We start from the raw sequence: 17348 nt of genomic DNA, 5'->3' as shown, positions 1-17348 counted from the left end.
TCTACTCTGGTCCCCTGGATGTATCACAAATAATTCACTCTTCCCCATGTTTAGCCTATACCCCGAGAATTCCCCGAACCCCCTCAAAATTCGCATAACCTCTATCATCCCCCCCGCTGGGTCCGACACGTATAACAATAGGTCATCTGCGTATAACGAGACTCGGTGCTCTTCTCCCCCTCTAATCACCCCTCTCCATTTCCTGCAGTCTCTCAACGCCATGGCCAGAGGTTCAATTGCTAACACGAACAACAATGGAGACAGCGGGCACCCCTGTCTTGTTCCCCTATATAATCGGAAATACTCCGATCTATGTCGACCTGTAACTACGCTTGCCGTTGGAGCCCCATAAAGAAGTCTAACCCAGCTAATAAACCCATTCCCAAACCCAAACCTCCTTAACACTTCCCATAAATACTCCCACTCCACCCTATCAAATGCCTTCTCTGCGTCCATTGCCGCCACTATCTCTGCCTCCCCCTCCACTGGGGGCATCATTATCACCCCTAATAGTCGTCCCACGTTAACATTCAGTTGTCTCCCTTTACGAACCCTGTCTGGTCTTCGTGCACCACCCCCGGGACACAGTCCTCTATCCTCGATGCCAGTACCTTTGCCAGCGATTTGGCGTCCACGTTCAATAGTGAAATAGGTCTATAGGACCCGCACTGCAGCGGATCTTTGTCCCTCTTCAAAATTAGCGATATCGTCGCCTCCGACATCGTCGGGGGTAGAGTCCCCCCTTCCCTGGCCTCATTGAACGTCCTCGCCATCAACGGGGCCAACAAGTCCACATATTTTCTGTAATATTCCACCAGGAACCCGTCTGGCCCCGGGGCCTTCCCTGCTTGCATGCTTCCCAGTCCCTTAATAACCTCGTCCACCTCAATCGGCGCCCCCAGGCCTGCCACCTCCTGCTCCTCCACTTTTGGGAACCTCAATTGGTCCAGGAACTGCCGCATCCCCTCCTCTCCCTCTGGGGGTTGAGACCTATACAGTTCCTCATAGAAGGTCTTGAACGCCTCATTTATCTTTCCTGCCCTTCGCACCGTGTCTCCCCTTTCGTCTCTAATTCCTCCTATCTCCCTCGCTGCTGCCCTCTTTCGCAATTGATGCGCCAACAGGCGACTAGCCTTTCCCCATATTCATACCTCCTCCCCTGTGCCTTCCTCCACGGTACCTCCGCCTTTCTGGTGGTCAGAAGGTCAAACTCCGTCTGGAGTCGTCTCCTCTCCCTGTACAATTCCTCCTCCGGGGTCTCTGCAAATTCCCTGTCCACCCTTAAAATCTCCCCCAGTAATCTTTCCCTTTCCTTGGCCTCTGTTTTCCTTTTGTGGGCCCCAATAGAGATCGGCTCTCCTCTGACCACCGCTTTTAATGCTTCCCAGACCACTCCCACAGGGACCTCGCCGTCGTCATTGACCTCCAGGTATCTCTCAATACACCCCCGCACTCTTGCACACACTCCCTCATCCGCCATCAGTCCCACATCTAATCGCCAGAGTGTTCTCTGCTACCTGTCCTCTCCTACTTCCAGGTCCACCCAATGTGGGGCATGATCTGAAACCGCTATGGCTGAGTACTCAGCTTCTTCCACCCTAGAGATCAACGACCTTCCCAAAACAAAAAAATCTATCCGGGAGTACACTTTATGGACATGGGAGAAGAAGGAAAACTCCCTAGCCCTAGGTCTAAAAAATCGCCATGGATCCACTCCCCCCATTTGGTCCATAAACCCCTTAAGTACCTTGGCCGCTGCCGGCCTTCTTCCGGTCCTTGAGCTGGATCTATCTAGCCCCGGGTCCAGCACCGTATTAAAGTCCCCTCCTAAAATCAAGTTTCCTGCCTCCAGGTCCGGTATACGCCCCAGCATCCGTCTCATGAATCCCGCATCGTCCCAATTTGGGGCATACACATTAACCAACACGACCTCCATTCCCTCCAGCCTACCACTCACCATTACATATCTACCTCCGCTATCTGCTACGATGTTCTTTGCTTCAAATGCTACCCGTTTCCCCACCAAGATGGCCACCCCTCTGTTCTTTGTGTCCAGTCCTGAGTGGAACACCTGTCCCACCCATCCTTTCCTTAGCCTAACTTGGTCCGCCACCTTTAGGTGCGTCTCTTGGAGCATAGCCACATCTGCCCTTAGTCCTTTCAAATGCGCGAGCGCTTGGGCACTTTTTATCGGTCCATTCAGGCCTCTCATGTTCCACGTGATCAGCCGCACTAGGGGGCTACCTGCCCCCCTCCTGTGTCGACTAGCCATTACCTTCTCTAGGCCAGTCCCATATCCCGCCTCCGCGCTCCCGCTCGCTCCCCCAGCGTCGCACACCATCCCCGCCCACCCACTCTTTAGCCATTTCCTTTTGGATTTCCGCAGCAGCAACCCAGTCCTTTTAGCCTTCCTAACTCCTACCTTAAGTTCCTTCCTCCTTTCTTTATATTCTTCAAGGGCTTAATCTGTCCTAAGCCTTTTAGACCTTACGAATGCTTCCTTTTTCTTTTTGGCAAGGTTCATAATATCCCTCGTTATCCAGGGTTCCCTATACTTGCCACCCTTATCTTTCATCCTCACAGGTACATGCCAGTCCTGAATTCTAATCAATTGGCATGTAAAAGCCTCCCACGTGCCAGATGTTGATTTTCTCTCAAACAGCCTCGTCCAGTCAAGACTCTCCAGATCTTGCCTAATGCTGTTGTAATTAGCCTTCCCCCAGTCTAACACCTTCACCTGAGGACCACTCTTGTCCTTATCCATAAGCAGCTTAAAACACAGAATTATGGTCACTGTTCCTAAAATGATTTCCTACTGAATCTTCGATCACCTGGCCGGGCTCATTCCCCAGCATCAGGTCTAATATGGCCCCTTCCCGAGTTGGGCTATTTACATATTGTTACAAGAAACTCTCCTGAACGCTCCTTACAAATTCTGCTCCATCCATGCCTCTAGCAGTAAGTGTGTCCCAGTCAATATAGGGAAAGTTAAATCACCCACCACAACAACCCTATTGTTTATCCATCTTTCGAAGATCTGTCTGCATATCTGCTCCTCTATTTCCCGCTGGCTGTTAGGAGGTCTGTGTAGTAAAACCCTAGCATTGTGACAGCACTCTTCCTATTCCTGAGCTCTACCAGATTGCCTTGCTGCCTGAACCCTCCAAGGTGTCCTCCCTCAGCACAGCTGTGATACTCCTCAACCAATAATGCAATTCCCCTACCACTTTTGCAATCCCCTCTATCCTGCCTGAAGCATCTAAATCCTGGAATGTTTATTTGCCAATCCTGTCCCTCTTTCAACCAAGTTTCTGTAATAGCAACAACATCATAATTCCACGTACTAATAATCCAAGCTCTAAGTTCATTTGTCTTATCTGAAATATTCCTCGCATTGAAACTAATGCACTTTAGAGCACCAGCCCCGCTGCGCTGAACAACCACTTCCTGCCTGCTCTTCCTCTTAGTCTTACTGGCCTTAGTCTGTAGCTCTCCCTCAGTTATTTCCCCCGCTGACCTACTGCTATGGTTCCCACCCCCGTGCCATACTAGACAGTTCAATCTGTTTCTCTGTCTTCCACTTTTCTCCTTACAAGCTTTTGTTTCTAACCCCTCTTTACTACCCTCTGACTTCCTCATTGGTTCCCACCCCCCTGCCACATTAGTTTAAACCCTCCCCAACAGGGCTAGCGAACAACCACCCTAGGGCATTGGTTCCAGTCCTGCCCAGGTGTAGACCATCCAATTTGTAATGGTCCCACCTCTCCCAGAGCCGGTTCCAAAGTCCCAAAATTCTGAATCCCTCCCTCCTACACCATCTCTCAAGCCACGCATTCATCCTGTCTATCCTGTCATTCCTACTCTGACTAGCACGTGGCACTGGTAGCAATCCCGAGATTACTACCTTTGAGTTCCTACTTTCTAATTCATCTCCTAACTCCCTAAATTCAGCATTTAGGACCTCATCCCATTTTTTACCTATATCGTTGATTCCTATGTGCACCACGACAACTGGCTGTTCACCCTCCCCCTTTAGAATGTCCTGCAGCCGCTCTGAGACATCCAGGACCCTTGCACCCGGGAGGCAACATATCTTCCTGGAGTCTTGTTTGCATCTGCAGAAACACCTGTCTACTCCCCTTACAATCAAATCCACTCTTTTTCCTGCCCTTCTGAGCAGCAGAGCCAGCCATAGTGCCATGAACCTGGCTACTGCTGCCTTCCCCTGGTGAACTATTTCCCCCAACAATATCCAAAACGGTATACCTCTTTTGGAAGGAATTGACCGCAGGGGACCCCTGCACTGCCTTCCTACTCTTCCTCTGTCTGATGGTCACCCATTTCCTAACTCCCTCAGTACTCTTTATCTGCGTTGTGACCAACTTTCTAAACGTGCTATCCATGACTTCCTCAGCATCGTGGATGCTCCAAAGTGAGTCCATCCGCAGCTCCAGAGCCATCAAGCGGTCTAACAGGAGCTGCAGCTGGATACACTTATTGCACGTGAAGGAGCCAGGGACAGTAGACAAGTCCCTGAACTCCCAGATAGCACAAGAGGAGCATGACACGGGTCTGGGATCTTCTGCCATGTCTTAAGTTAACTTACAACAGCAACTACTAATTTGAATCTAACACCACCAAAGGGATCTCCAGACATCACAGACTAATACTGTGCGGAATCAGCCCATCTGGTTTGCACTGACGCATAAACAAAATCTGATCTGCCTCCCTAATCCCATTTGCCAGCACTTGGCCCATAGTCTTGAATGTTATGACATGCCAAGTACTCATCCAGGTACTTTTTAAAGGATGTGAGGCAACCCGCCTCTAACATCCTTCCAGGTAGGGCATTCCAGACCGTCACCTCCCTCGGGTAAAAATGTTTTTTCCTCAAATCATCCCGAAACCTCCTGCCCCTGACCTTGAACTTTAAAATTAAAAAATAAATAAATTTAGAGTACCCAATTATATATATTTTTCCAATTAAGGGGCAATTTAACATGGCCAATCCACCTAACCTGCACATCTTTGTGTTCTGGGGGTGGAACCCACGCAGACATGGGGAGAATGTGCAAACTCCCCACGGACAGTGACCCAGGGCCGGGATTCAAACCTGGGTCCTCAGTGTCGCAGTCCCAGTGCTAACCACTGCACCACATGCCGCCCTCCCTGACCTTGAACTTTTTTCCCTCGTAACTGACCCTCAACTAAGGGGAACAGTTGCTCCCTATCCACCCTGTCCATGCACCTCATAATTTTGTACACCTCAATCAGGTCGCCCGTCAGTCTTCTCTGTCCAACGAAAACAACCCAAGCCTATCCAACCTCTCTTCGTAGCTTAAATGTTCCATCCCTGGAATCATCATGGTGAATCGCCTCTGCACCTCCTCCAGTGTAATCACATCTTTGCTATAATGTGGCGACCCGAATTGCACACAGTACTCCAGCTGTGGCCTCACCAAAGTTCTATGCCTGCTTGCTTTTGTAACCTATCCCTCAATTGATAAAGGCAGGTGTCCCATATGCCTTTTTCACCAACCTATTAACCTGCTCTTCCACTTTCAGAGATCTATGGGCAAACACGCCAAGGTCTCTTTGTTCCTTGGAACTTCCCAGTGTCATGCAATTCATTGAATACTTCCTTGTCAAATTACTCCTTCCAAAGTGTATCACCTGTGGTGAACCACTGTACACCTGTATTAGGGGATGTAAGGTAGGACCTGTATTACAGGTTCGCCGGTAGCCCCTGCCGGCTGGCTCCGCCCAGTAGGAGGAGTATAAATATGCGTGTCCTCCATTCAGCTGTCATTTCACCAGCTGCAGCAGGAGGCCATGCATCTGACTGCAATAAAGCCACAGTTGTACCCAACCTTAGTCTTTGTGCAATTGATCGTGCATCAATTTATTGCAGTCAGATTTTCTACAGGATGGACATCCGTATCATAGAACATAAGAACATAAGAACTAGGAGCAGGAGTAGGCCATCTGGCCCCTCGAACCTGCTCCACCATTCAATGAGATCATGGCTGATCTTTTGTGGACTCAGCTCCACTTTCCGGCCCGAACACCATAACCCTTAATCCCTTTATTCTTCAAATAACTATCTATCTTTATCTTAAAAACATTTAATGAAGGAGCCTCTACTGCTGCACTGGGCAAGGAATTCCATAGATTCACAACCCTTTGGGTGAAGAAGTTCCTCCTAAACTCAGTCCTAAATCTACTTTCCCTTATTTTGAGGCTATGCCCCCTAGTTCTGCTTTCACCCGCCAGTGGAAACAACCTGCCCGCATCTATCCTATCCCCTTCATAATCTTATATGTTTCTATAAGATCCCCCCTCATCCTTCTAAATTCCAACGAGTACAGTCCCAGTCTACTCAACCTATCCTCGTAATCCAACCCCTTCAGCTCTGGGATTAACCTAGTGAATCTCCTCTGCACACCCTCCAGTGCCAGTACGTCCTTTCTCAAGTAAGGAGACCAAAACTGAACACAATACTCCAGGTGTGGCCTCCCTAACACCTTATACAATTGCAGCAGAACCTCCCTAGTCTTAAACTCCATCCCTCTAGCAATGAAGGACAAAATTCCATTTGCCTTCTTAATCACCTGTTGCACCTGTAAACCAACTTTTTGCGACTCATGCACTAGCACACCCAGATCTCTCTGCACAACAGCATGTTTTAATATTTTATCATTTAAATAATAATCCCTTTTGTTGTTATTCCTACCAAACTGGATAACCTCACATTTTTCAACATTGTATTCCATCTGCAAGACCCTAGCCCATTCACTTAGCCTATCCAAATCCCTCTGCAGACTTCCAGTATTCTCTGCACTTTTTGCTTTACCACTTATCTTAGTGTCGTCTGTAAACTTGGACACATTGCCCTTGGTCCCCAACTCCAAATCATCTATGTAAATTGTGAACAGTTGTGGGCCCAACACTGATCCCTGAGGGACACCACTAGCTACTGATTGCCAACCAGAGAAACACCCATTAATCCCCACTCTTTGCTTTCTATTAATTAACCAATCCTCTATCCATGCTACTACTTTCCCCTTAATGCCATGCATCTTTATCTTATGCAACAACCTTTTGTGTGGCACCTTGTCAAAGGCTTTCTGGAAATCCAGATATACCACATCCATTGGCTCCCCGTTATCTACCGCACTGTTAATGTCCTCAAAAAATTCCACTAAGTTAGGAACGACCTGCCCTTTATGAACCCATGCTGCGTCTGCCCAATGGGACAATTTCCATCCAGATGCCTCGCTATTTCTTCCTTGATGATAGATTCAAACCAGATCGCCTGCAGCTGGATCTGCAATCGACCAACGCCAGAAAAGACTTTAATCACTGGCTAGCTTGCTTCGAGACCTACATTAACTTAGCGACCACCCTACCGACGGAGGCTCAGAAGATACAAGTCAGTGTTTCCGCTGATCCAGGACGCCCCGACTTAGGCGGAAGCCATGGCACTCCTCAAAGAGAATTACGCGCAGAAAGCCAGGCACGTACTCGCCACTCGCTCTCAACTCCCTGGGGAGTCCATCGAAGACTTCTGCGGGCCCTAATCCCACTCGTCCAGGACTGTGATTGTCAGGCCGTTACGGCTGCCGAACATTCTAATCTCCTCATGCGCGATGCTTTCGTAACGGGAATTGGGTCGGACCTCATCCGACAACACATGACCTAGCGGAGACAAACAAATAAGCGTTCTCCATGACGGTCACCTCCCGTTATGTTCAGGCCTACCCCTCCAGCCGCGCGGCTCACCCCTCCTATCCCTCCTGGACCCCTCAAACGACTGCCTCAGCTGGGGCCCTGCCTAGTCAATACCCCTGCGCAACATGCAAAACCGCACACCCTGGGGGTCCCCAATGCTATTTCTGCGGTCAGTAGAAGCACCCTCACCGCCATTTGCAAGGCTTGCAGCAAAAAGGGCCACTTCGCCGCAGTGTGCCAGGCCCACGCAGTCGCCGCTATCGCCCCCTCCCCCCTGCCAAATGCACAATGGGCGCCGCTCTCTTCACCCCCATGGACCACACGCGGCCAGTGGGCGCTGCCATCTTCACCTCCCAGGGCCACCCGCGGCCAGTGGGCGCCGTCATCTTCTCCCCCTCAGTCCACGTGTGGCCCACGGGCGCCGCCATCTTGTCCTGCTCCACCAATGTGCGGCCCATGGGGGCCGCTATTTTGTTCCCCGCAGGATCTCCAGCCGCCGCCACCTTGCCTTCCCCACGGAGCATGGACGCCAACGACCTTCCACGACCTGGGCCCCCTAACGCTCTTCGTCTGAAACCAGTGCCGATCACCCGCAGCTCTCCTCGATGACGCTGGACCAGTCTCGTCCACACAACCTGGCCACCGCTTCGACAATGGTGAAAATCAACGGCAACGTGGCCTCTTGCCTGCTGGACTCCGGGAGCACCGAAAGCTTCATACACCCGGATATGGTAAGGCGCTGCTCCCTCACGGTCCACCCCGCCAATCAACGGATCTCCCTGGCCTCCGTGTCCCACTCTGTCCCGATCCGAGGGTTCTGCACAGTCACTCTCACAGTCCAGGTCGTAGAGTTCAGCGGATTGGGACTTCCGGGTGCGGCGATGACCAGCTGAGTCGCACGTTTCGGCAGCTCCCGGTGAAACGGACTTTTGGGCTCTTGATAGGAGCCCCAACGGCAATTTTAACGGCTAAAAACACCGTGCGGTAAACCAGAAGGGAATTCCCCCTGGACACGGATGGAAAAAGGAGAGGAAAGTGGCCGGATTGCAGCGGATCCTTTGGAACAGCGGCAAGGAAGGCAAGCAAAAACCAAGATGGCGTCGGAAGGTGGCAGTTTCACATGGGGCCCTGAACAACAAGAGTTCTTGAAATGCTGCGTGGAAGAGATAAAAAAGGAAATGAAGAAAGAGCTGTTGGCCCCGATACTACAGGCGATTGAAGGGCTAAAGGAGGAACAAAAGACCCAGGAGCGGGAGCTTCGGGTCGTGAAGGCGAAGGCAGCCGAGAATGAGGACGATATACAGGGCCTGGTGGTGAAGACGGAGATACAGGAGGCACATCAGAAACGATGTGTGGAGAGGTTGGAGGCACTGGAAAACAACGCAAGGAGGAACAACCTGAGGATTCTTGGTCTTCCTGAAGGTGTGGAGGGTGCGGACGTCGGGGCATATGTGAGCATGATGCTGCACTCGTTAATGGGAGCGGAGGCCCCGGCGGGTCCGTTGGAGGTGGAGGGAGCATACCGAGTTATGGCGCGAGGACCGAGAGCAGGAGAAACTCCCAGAGCCATAGTGGTGAGATTCCTCCGTTTTAAGGATAGAGAAATGGTCCTTAGATGGGCGAAGAAAACTCGGAGTAGTAAATGGGAGAACGCGGTGATCCGCGTTTATCAAGACTGGAGTGCGGAGGTGGCGAGAAGGAGGGCGAGCTTTAATCGGGCCAAGGCGGTGCTTCATAAAAGGAAGATAAAATTTGGAATGCTGCAACCGGCAAGACTGTGGGTCACATATCAAGGGAGGCACCACTACTTTGAGACGGCGGATGAAGCGTGGACTTTTATTGTAGAAGAAAAACTGGAATGAGTGGATTATTAAAAAGAACGTTTGGACAAAGTGGTGGGGCGAATGGGGGGGGCGAAGAGGGGTTTTATGTTCTAATCCTGCGGTGTGGTAACTTTTCTCTCTCCCACAGGGGGTGATGGGGGGAGGTGGGGAGGGAGAGGAGATGGGGCGTTGGCCATGGGGGGCGGGGCCAAGGGAGAAGCGCGGGCTTGGCTCCCGCGCTATGATAATTATGGCGGGAATAGAGAAGCAGGAAGGAGGGGGCGTCGCACGGTGCGAGCCATGGTCACGGGGGGAAGCCGAGGTCAGCCAGAGTTTGCTGACTACTGGGAGCAACATGGGGGGAGTAATTACGCTAGCGGGGGGTCTAGCGGGGGGGGTGGGAGGGGGGAATTACTGGGTTGCTGCTGCTGGGGAAAGGGGGGAGCGGGTACGGGAGAGGATGGGCGGGGGGGCACCGCCTGGGGGAGATACAGCTGCGTGGGAACTGGGTGAGAAGCTGGAAAAAGAGGATGGCTAATCGGCAAGGGGGGGGGGGGTGGGAAGCCCCCCAACTCGGCTGATCACGTGGAACGTGAGAGGGCTCAACGGGCCGATAAAGAGGGCACGGGTACTCGCACACCTTAAGAAACTTAAAGCAGATGTGGTTATGTTACAGGAAACGCACCTGAAACTGATAGACCAGGTTAGGCTGTGCAAAGGATGGGTGGGGCAGGTGTTCCATTCGGGGCTAGATGCGAAAAACAGGGGGGTGGCTATATTAGTGGGGAAGCGGGTTATGTTCGAGGCAAAGACTATAGTGGCGGATAACGGGGGCAGATACGTGATGGTGAGTGGCAAACTACAGGGAGAGACGGTGGTTTTGGTAAACGTGTATGCCCCGAACTGGGATGATGCCAATTTTATGAGGCGGATGCTAGGACGCATTCCGGACCTGGAGACGGGAAAGCTGATAATGGGGGGAGACTTTAATACGGTGTTGGAACCAGGGCTGGATAGGTCGAAGTCCAGGACTGGAAGGAGGCCGGCAGCAGCCAAGGTGCTTAAAGATTTTATGGAGCAGATGGGAGGTGTGGACCCGTGGAGATTCAGTAGACCTAGGAGTAAGGAGTTCTCGTTTTTCTCCTATGTCCATAAAGTCTATTCGCGCATAGACTTTTTCGTGCTGGGTAGGGCATTGATCCCGAAGGTGAGGGGAACGGAGTATACGGCTATAGCCATTTCGGATCACGCCCCACACTGGGTGGACTTGGAGATAGGGGAGGAAACAGGAGGGCGCCCACCCTGGAGAATGGACATGGGACTAATGGCGGATGAGGGGGTGTGTCTAAGGGTGAGGGGATGTATTGAAAAGTACTTGGAACTCAATGACAATGGGGAGGTCCAGGTGGGAGTGGTCTGGGAGGCGTTGAAGGCGGTGGTTAGGGGGGAGCTGATATCAATAAGGGCACATAAAGGGAAGCAGGAGAGTAAGGAACGGGAGCGGTTGCTGCAAGAACTTTTGAGGGTGGACAGACAATATGCGGAAGCACCGGAGGAGGGATTGTACAGGGAAAGGCAAAGGCTGCATGTGGAATTTGACTTGCTGACTACAGGCACTGCAGAGGCACAATGGAGGAAGGCACAGGGTGTACAGTATGAATATGGGGAGAAGGCGAGCAGGTTGCTGGCACACCAATTGAGGAAAAGGGGAGCAGCGAGGGAAATAGGGGGAGTGAGGGACGAGGAAGGAGAGATGGAGCGGGGAGCGGAGAGAGTGAATGAAGTGTTCAAGACATTTTATAAAAAATTATATGAAGCTCAACCCCCGGATGGGAGGGAGAGAATGATGGACTTTTTGGATCGGCTGGAAATTCCCAAGGTGAAAGAGCAGGAAAGGGTGGGACTGGGAGCACAGATCGAGGTAGAAGAAGTGGTGAAAGGAATTAGGAGCATGCAGACGGGAAAGGCCCCGGGACCGGACGGATTCCCAGTCGAATTTTATAGAAAATATTTGGACTTGCTCGCCCCGGTACTGACGAGGACCTTTAATGAGGCAAAGGAAAGGGGACAACTGCCCCCGACTATGTCTGAAGCAACGATATCGCTTCTCTCCTAAATGTGGATGCCAAGGTCCTGGCCAAGGTAATGGCAATGAGAATAGAGGAATGTGTCCCGGGGGTGGTTCACGAGGACCAAACTGGGTTTGTGAAGGGGAGACAGCTGAACACGAATATACGGAGGCTGTTAGGGGTAATGATGATGGCCCCACCAGAGGGTGAAACAGAGATAGTAGTGGCGATGGATGCCGAGAAAGCATTTGATAGAGTGGAATGGGATTATTTGTGGGAGGTGTTGAGGAGATTTGGTTTTGGAGAGGGGTATGTTAGATGGGTGCAGCTATTGTATAGCGCCCCAGTGGCGAGTGTGGTCACGAATGGACGGGGATCAGCATATTTTCGGCTCCATAGAGGGACAAGGCAGGGATGCCCTCTGTCCCCATTACTGTTTGCACTGGCGATTGAGCCCCTGGCGATAGCGCTGAGGGGTTCCAAGAAGTGGAGGGGAGTACTTAGGGGAGGAGAAGAACACCGGGTATCTTTGTATGCGGACGATTTGCTACTATATGTGGCGGATCCGGCGGAGGGGATGCCAGAAATAATGCGGATACTTGGGGAGTTTGGGGATTTTTCAGGGTATAAATTGAACATGGGGAAGAGTGAGCTGTTTGTGGTGCATCCTGGGGAGCAGAGTAGAGAAATAGAGGACCTACCGTTGAGGAAGGTAACAAGAGACTTTCGTTACCTGGGGATCCAGATAGCTAAGAATTGGGGCACACTGCACAGGTTAAATTTAACGCGGTTGGTGGAACAAATGGAGGAAGATTTCAAGAGATGGGATATGGTAGCCCTGTCAATGGCAGGGAGGGTGCAGGCGGTTAAGATGGTGGTCCTCCCGAGATTCCTCTTTGTGTTTCAGTGCCTCCCGGTGGTGATCACGAAGGCTTTTTTTAAAAGGATTGAAAAGAGCATCATGGGTTTTGTTTGGGCCGGGAAGACCCCGAGAGTGAGGAAGGGATTCTTACAGCGTAGCAGGGATAGGGGGGGGCTGGCACTACCGAGCCTAAGTGAGTACTATTGGGCCGCTAATATTTCAATGGTGAGTAAGTGGATGGGAGAGGAGGAGGGAGCGGCGTGGAAGAGATTAGAGAGGGCGTCCTGTAGGGGGACTAGCCTGCAGGCTATGGTGACAGCCCCATTGCCGTTCTCACCGAGGAACTACACCACAAGCCCGGTGGTGGTAGCTACACTGAAGATTTGGGGACAGTGGAGACGGCATAGGGGAAAGATTGGAGCTTTGGGGGGGTCCCCGATAAGAAACAACCATAGGTTTGCCCCGGGGGGAATGGATGGGGGATATGGAATGTGGCAAAGAGCAGGAATAACGCAACTGAAAGATCTATTTGTGGATGGGAAGTTCGCGAGTCTGGGAGCGCTGACCGAGAAATATGGGTTGCCCCAAGGGAATGCATTCAGGTATATGCAACTGAGGGCTTTTGCGAGGCAACAGGTGAGGGATTTTCCGCAGCTCCCGACACAAGAGGTGCAGGACAGAGTGATCTCAAAGACATGGGTGGGGGATGGTAAGGTGTCAGATATATATAGGGAAATGAGGGACGAAGGGGAGACTATGGTAGATGAACTAAAAGGGAAATGGGAAGAAGAGCTGGGGGAGGAGATCGAGGAGGGGCTGTGGGCGGATGCCCTAAGTAGGGTAAACTCGTCGTCCTCGTGTGCCAGGCTAAGCCTGATTCAGTTTAAGGTATTACACAGGGCGCATATTTTTTGGGGTGGAGGATAGGTGTGCGAGGTGCTCGAGAAGCCCAGCGAATCATACCCATATGTTTTGGTCATGCCCGGCACTACGGGGGTTTTGGATGGGGGTGACAAAGGTGCTTTCAAAGGTAGTGGGGGTCCGGGTCGAACCAAGCAGGGGGTTGGCTATATTTGGGGTAGCACAAGAGCCGGGAGTGCAGGAGGCGAGAGAGGCCGATGTTTTGGCCTTTGCGTCCCTAGTAGCCCGGCGCAGGATATTGCTAATGTGGAAGGAAGCCAAGCCCCCGGGGGTGGAGACCTGGATAAATGACATGGCGGGGTTTATAAAGCTAGAGCGGATTAAGTTCGTCCTAAGGGGGTCGGCTCAAGGGTTCACCAGGCGGTGGCAACCGTTCGTCGAATACCTTGCGGATAGATAGATGGAAGGGGAAAAAGAAGGCAGCAGCAACAGCCCAGGATTTGGGGGGGGGGGGGGGGGGGGAGGGGTGGGGGGGGGGTGGGCGGGGGGGGGTGTAACTTGTGACAAGGCAGTTGCCAATTAGGGCTAGTTTTCATTTTTGTTCTTTAATATTTATTCATTTTTTGTTTTTTGCTTATATAAAATAGGTCATTGTTATTTGTGCAGTTATAATATTGTGTAAAGGATGCACAATGTACTGTGTTGGTTGACCAAAAATTTTCAATAAAATATTTATTAAAAAAAAAAGAGTTCAGCGGATTTTGCCCCTACGTCCTTCCTAACTTCTGTGCTGCACTATTGCTGTGCCTGGATTTTCAGTGCAATCTCCAGAGCCTCACCCTCAAATTCGGCGGGCCCCTTCCACCCCTCATTGTGTGCGGCCTCACGACCCTAAAGGTCGACCCCCCCCTCTCTCTTTGCCAATCTTACTTCAGATTGCAAGCCCGTCGCCATCAGGAGCAGACGGTACAGCACCCAGGACAAGACCTTCATCAGGTCCGAGGTCCAGCGGCTGCTTCTGGAGGGTGTCAACAAGGCCAGCAACAGCCCCTGGAGAGCCCAAGTGGTAGTCGTTAAAACTGGGGAGAAACACCGAATGGTCGTGGACTACAGGCAGACCATCAATCAGTACACGCAGCTCAACGCGTACCCACTCCTACGCATATCTGATATGGTCAATCAGATTGCGCAGTACTGGGACTTCTCAACGATTGACCTAAAATCTGCCTACCACCAGCTTCCCATCCGTAAATCCGACCGCCCATACACTGCCTTCGAGGCGGACGGTCATCTCTACCATTTTCTTAGGATTCCCTTTGGTATCACTAATGGGGTCTCGGTCTTCCAAAGGAAGATGGACCGAATGGTCAACCAGTACAGTTTGCGGGCCACGTTCCCATACCTAGACAATGTCACCATCTGTGGCCATGATCAGCAGGACCACGATGCCAACATCGCTAAATTTCTCCGCACCGCCACTCTCCTCAATCTTACTTATAACAAAGAGAAGTCTGTGTTCAGCACGACCCGCTTAGCCATCCTCGGCTTTGTGGTCCAGAATAGAGTTCTGGGGCCCGATTCCGACTGCATGCGCCCCCTCATGGAGCTTCCCCTCCCCCACTGCCCAAGGCCCTCAAACGCTGCCTGGGGTTCTTTTCGTACTACGCTCAGTGGGTCCCAAACTATGCGGACAAGGCCCACCCACTCATACAGTCCACCCAGTTCCCCCTGACGGCCGAGGCACAGCAGGCCTTCGCCCGTATCAGAGCCGATATCGCCAAGGCCGGGATGCGCGCAGTGGACGAGTTACTGCCCTTTCAAATAGAAAGCGATGCATCAGACGTCGCCCTTGCCGCCACCCCCAATCAGGCAGGCAGACCCGTGGTGTTCTTTTCCCGCACCCTTCATGCCTCTGAAATTCGGGACTCATCCGTCGAAAAAGAGGCCCAAGTTATCGTTGAAGCTGTGCGGCATTGGAGGCATTACCTGGCCGGCAGGAGATTCACTCTCCTCACTGACCAACAGTCGGTAGCCTTCATGTTCAACAACACGAAGCGGGGCAAGATCAAAAATGATAAAATCTTGCGGTGGCGAATCGAGCTCTCCAACTATAATTACGAGATCTTGTATCGCCCCGGTAAACTCAACGAGCCCCCAGACGCCCTCTCCTGAGGTACATGTGCCAGCGCACAAGTAGACCAACTCCGGGCCCTACACGATAGCCTTCGTCACCCGGGCGTCACACGACTGTACCATCTCATCAAGGCTCGCAACCTGCCCTACTCCGTCGAGGAAGTACGGACAATCGCCAGGGACTGCCAGGTCTGTGCGGAGTGCAAGCCGCACTTCTACCGGCTAGACCGTGCGCGCCTGGTGAAGGCCTCCCGCCCCTTTGAACGCCTCAGCGTGGATTTCAAAGGGCTCCTCTCCTCCATCGACCGTAACACGTATATTCTCAGTGTGGTCGATGAGTACTCCAGGTTCCCCTTCGCCATCCCATGCCCGGATATGACATCCGCCACCGTCATCAAAGGCCTGAACACAATCTTCGCTCTGTTCGGTTTCCCCGCCGACATCCACAGTGACAGGGGATCCTCATTCATAAGCGATGAGCTGCATCAGTTCCGCTCAGCAGGGGTATAGACTCCAGCAGAACGACCAGCTACAACCCCCCGGGGAAACGGGCAGGTAGAAAGGGAGAACGGGACGGTATGGAGGGCTGTCCAGCTGGCCCTATGGTCCAGGAACCTTCCAGCCTCTCTCTGGCAGGAGGTCCTCCCTGTTGCACTGCACTCCATCCGGTAACTACTGTGCACCGCTATGAATAACACACCCTACAAACGTCTTTTTACCTTCCCCAGGAAGTCCACATCCGGAGTGTCGCTCTCGACTTGGCTCGCAGCTCCAGGACCGGTCCTGCTCCGTAGGCACGTCCGACTCCACAAGGCGGACCCGTTAGTGGATAGGGTACTCTTGCTCCATACCAACCCCCAGTATGCCTACGTTGCGTACCCCGACGGCCACCAAGATGTCTCCCTCAGGGACCTGGCACCGTCAGGTTTCAACCGAACACACTCCCCCGCCCCGGCGCCATCCTCCCCTTTCCTGGCGCTTCAATCATTGTCCCCACCAGGCCCATCTCTCCTTCCCCTGCCCACGCAAGAGGATGACGAAGATTACGGCACACTCCCGGAGTCATCTAACAACAGGCCAGCACCGCCAGCACCGCCACCGTTACGCCACTCCCAGCGGAACATCAAGGCTCCAGACAGATTGAACCTTTAACTGGACCTTCAAAATGGACAATTTGTTTTCTCTCTCTCTCTTCGTGTTGTTTCTACGACACTGTAAATAATGTTCCACACCACCCCCGCCGGACTCATTTTTAACAGGGGGTGAATGTGGTGAACCACTGTACACCTGTATTAGGGGATGTAAGGTAGGACCTGTACTACAGGTTCGCCGGTAGCCCCTGCCGGCTGGCTTCGCCCAGTAGGAGTATAAATATGCGTGTCCTCCATTCAGCTGCCATTTCACCAGCTGCAGCAGGAGGCCATGCATCTGACTGCAATAAAGCCACAGTTGTACCCAACCTTAGTCATTGTGCAATTGATCGTGCATCATCACCTCACACTTTTCAGGGTTAAATTCCATCTGCCACCTTTCTGCCCATTTGACCATATCTATCGATGGGATATAGATATATCCCATCTATATCTTCCTGAAACCTAAGACACTCAACCTCACTGTTAACCAATCTTTGTGTCGTCCGCAAAGTTAGTGATCCTACCCCCTCACATAGTCATCTCTGGCGTTTATATAAATGACAGCAACAGTGACATTCAAGCAGGATAAACAGCTAATCATTTCAAAGCATTCTCACATACAGCAACTAGGCAGTAAAATGCTTGATCATTCTTCAGTTTTTAATAAATTTTGCAAAGGATGAAATAAATGATTGGGGGCATCTGCATTAGAAGCTGAAATATCATAAACAAACTT

The 17348-nt window shown here is 51.8% G+C and overlaps 1 protein-coding gene across 2 annotated transcripts in view; it reads right to left on the bottom strand.

The window, feature by feature from the left end:
• Positions 1-17348, bottom strand: part of cfap61 (cilia and flagella associated protein 61) — a 584187-nt gene that overhangs the window by 9077 nt on the left and 557762 nt on the right. The gene's annotated exons all lie outside the window — the stretch shown is intronic.

This window comes from Scyliorhinus torazame, chromosome 1 (genome assembly GCF_047496885.1).
Source record: "Scyliorhinus torazame isolate Kashiwa2021f chromosome 1, sScyTor2.1, whole genome shotgun sequence".
NCBI classification, from domain to species: Eukaryota; Metazoa; Chordata; class Chondrichthyes; order Carcharhiniformes; family Scyliorhinidae; genus Scyliorhinus; species Scyliorhinus torazame.
Note: the sequence above shows the minus strand (reverse complement) of the source record. Positions and strands in the feature narration are given on the sequence as shown.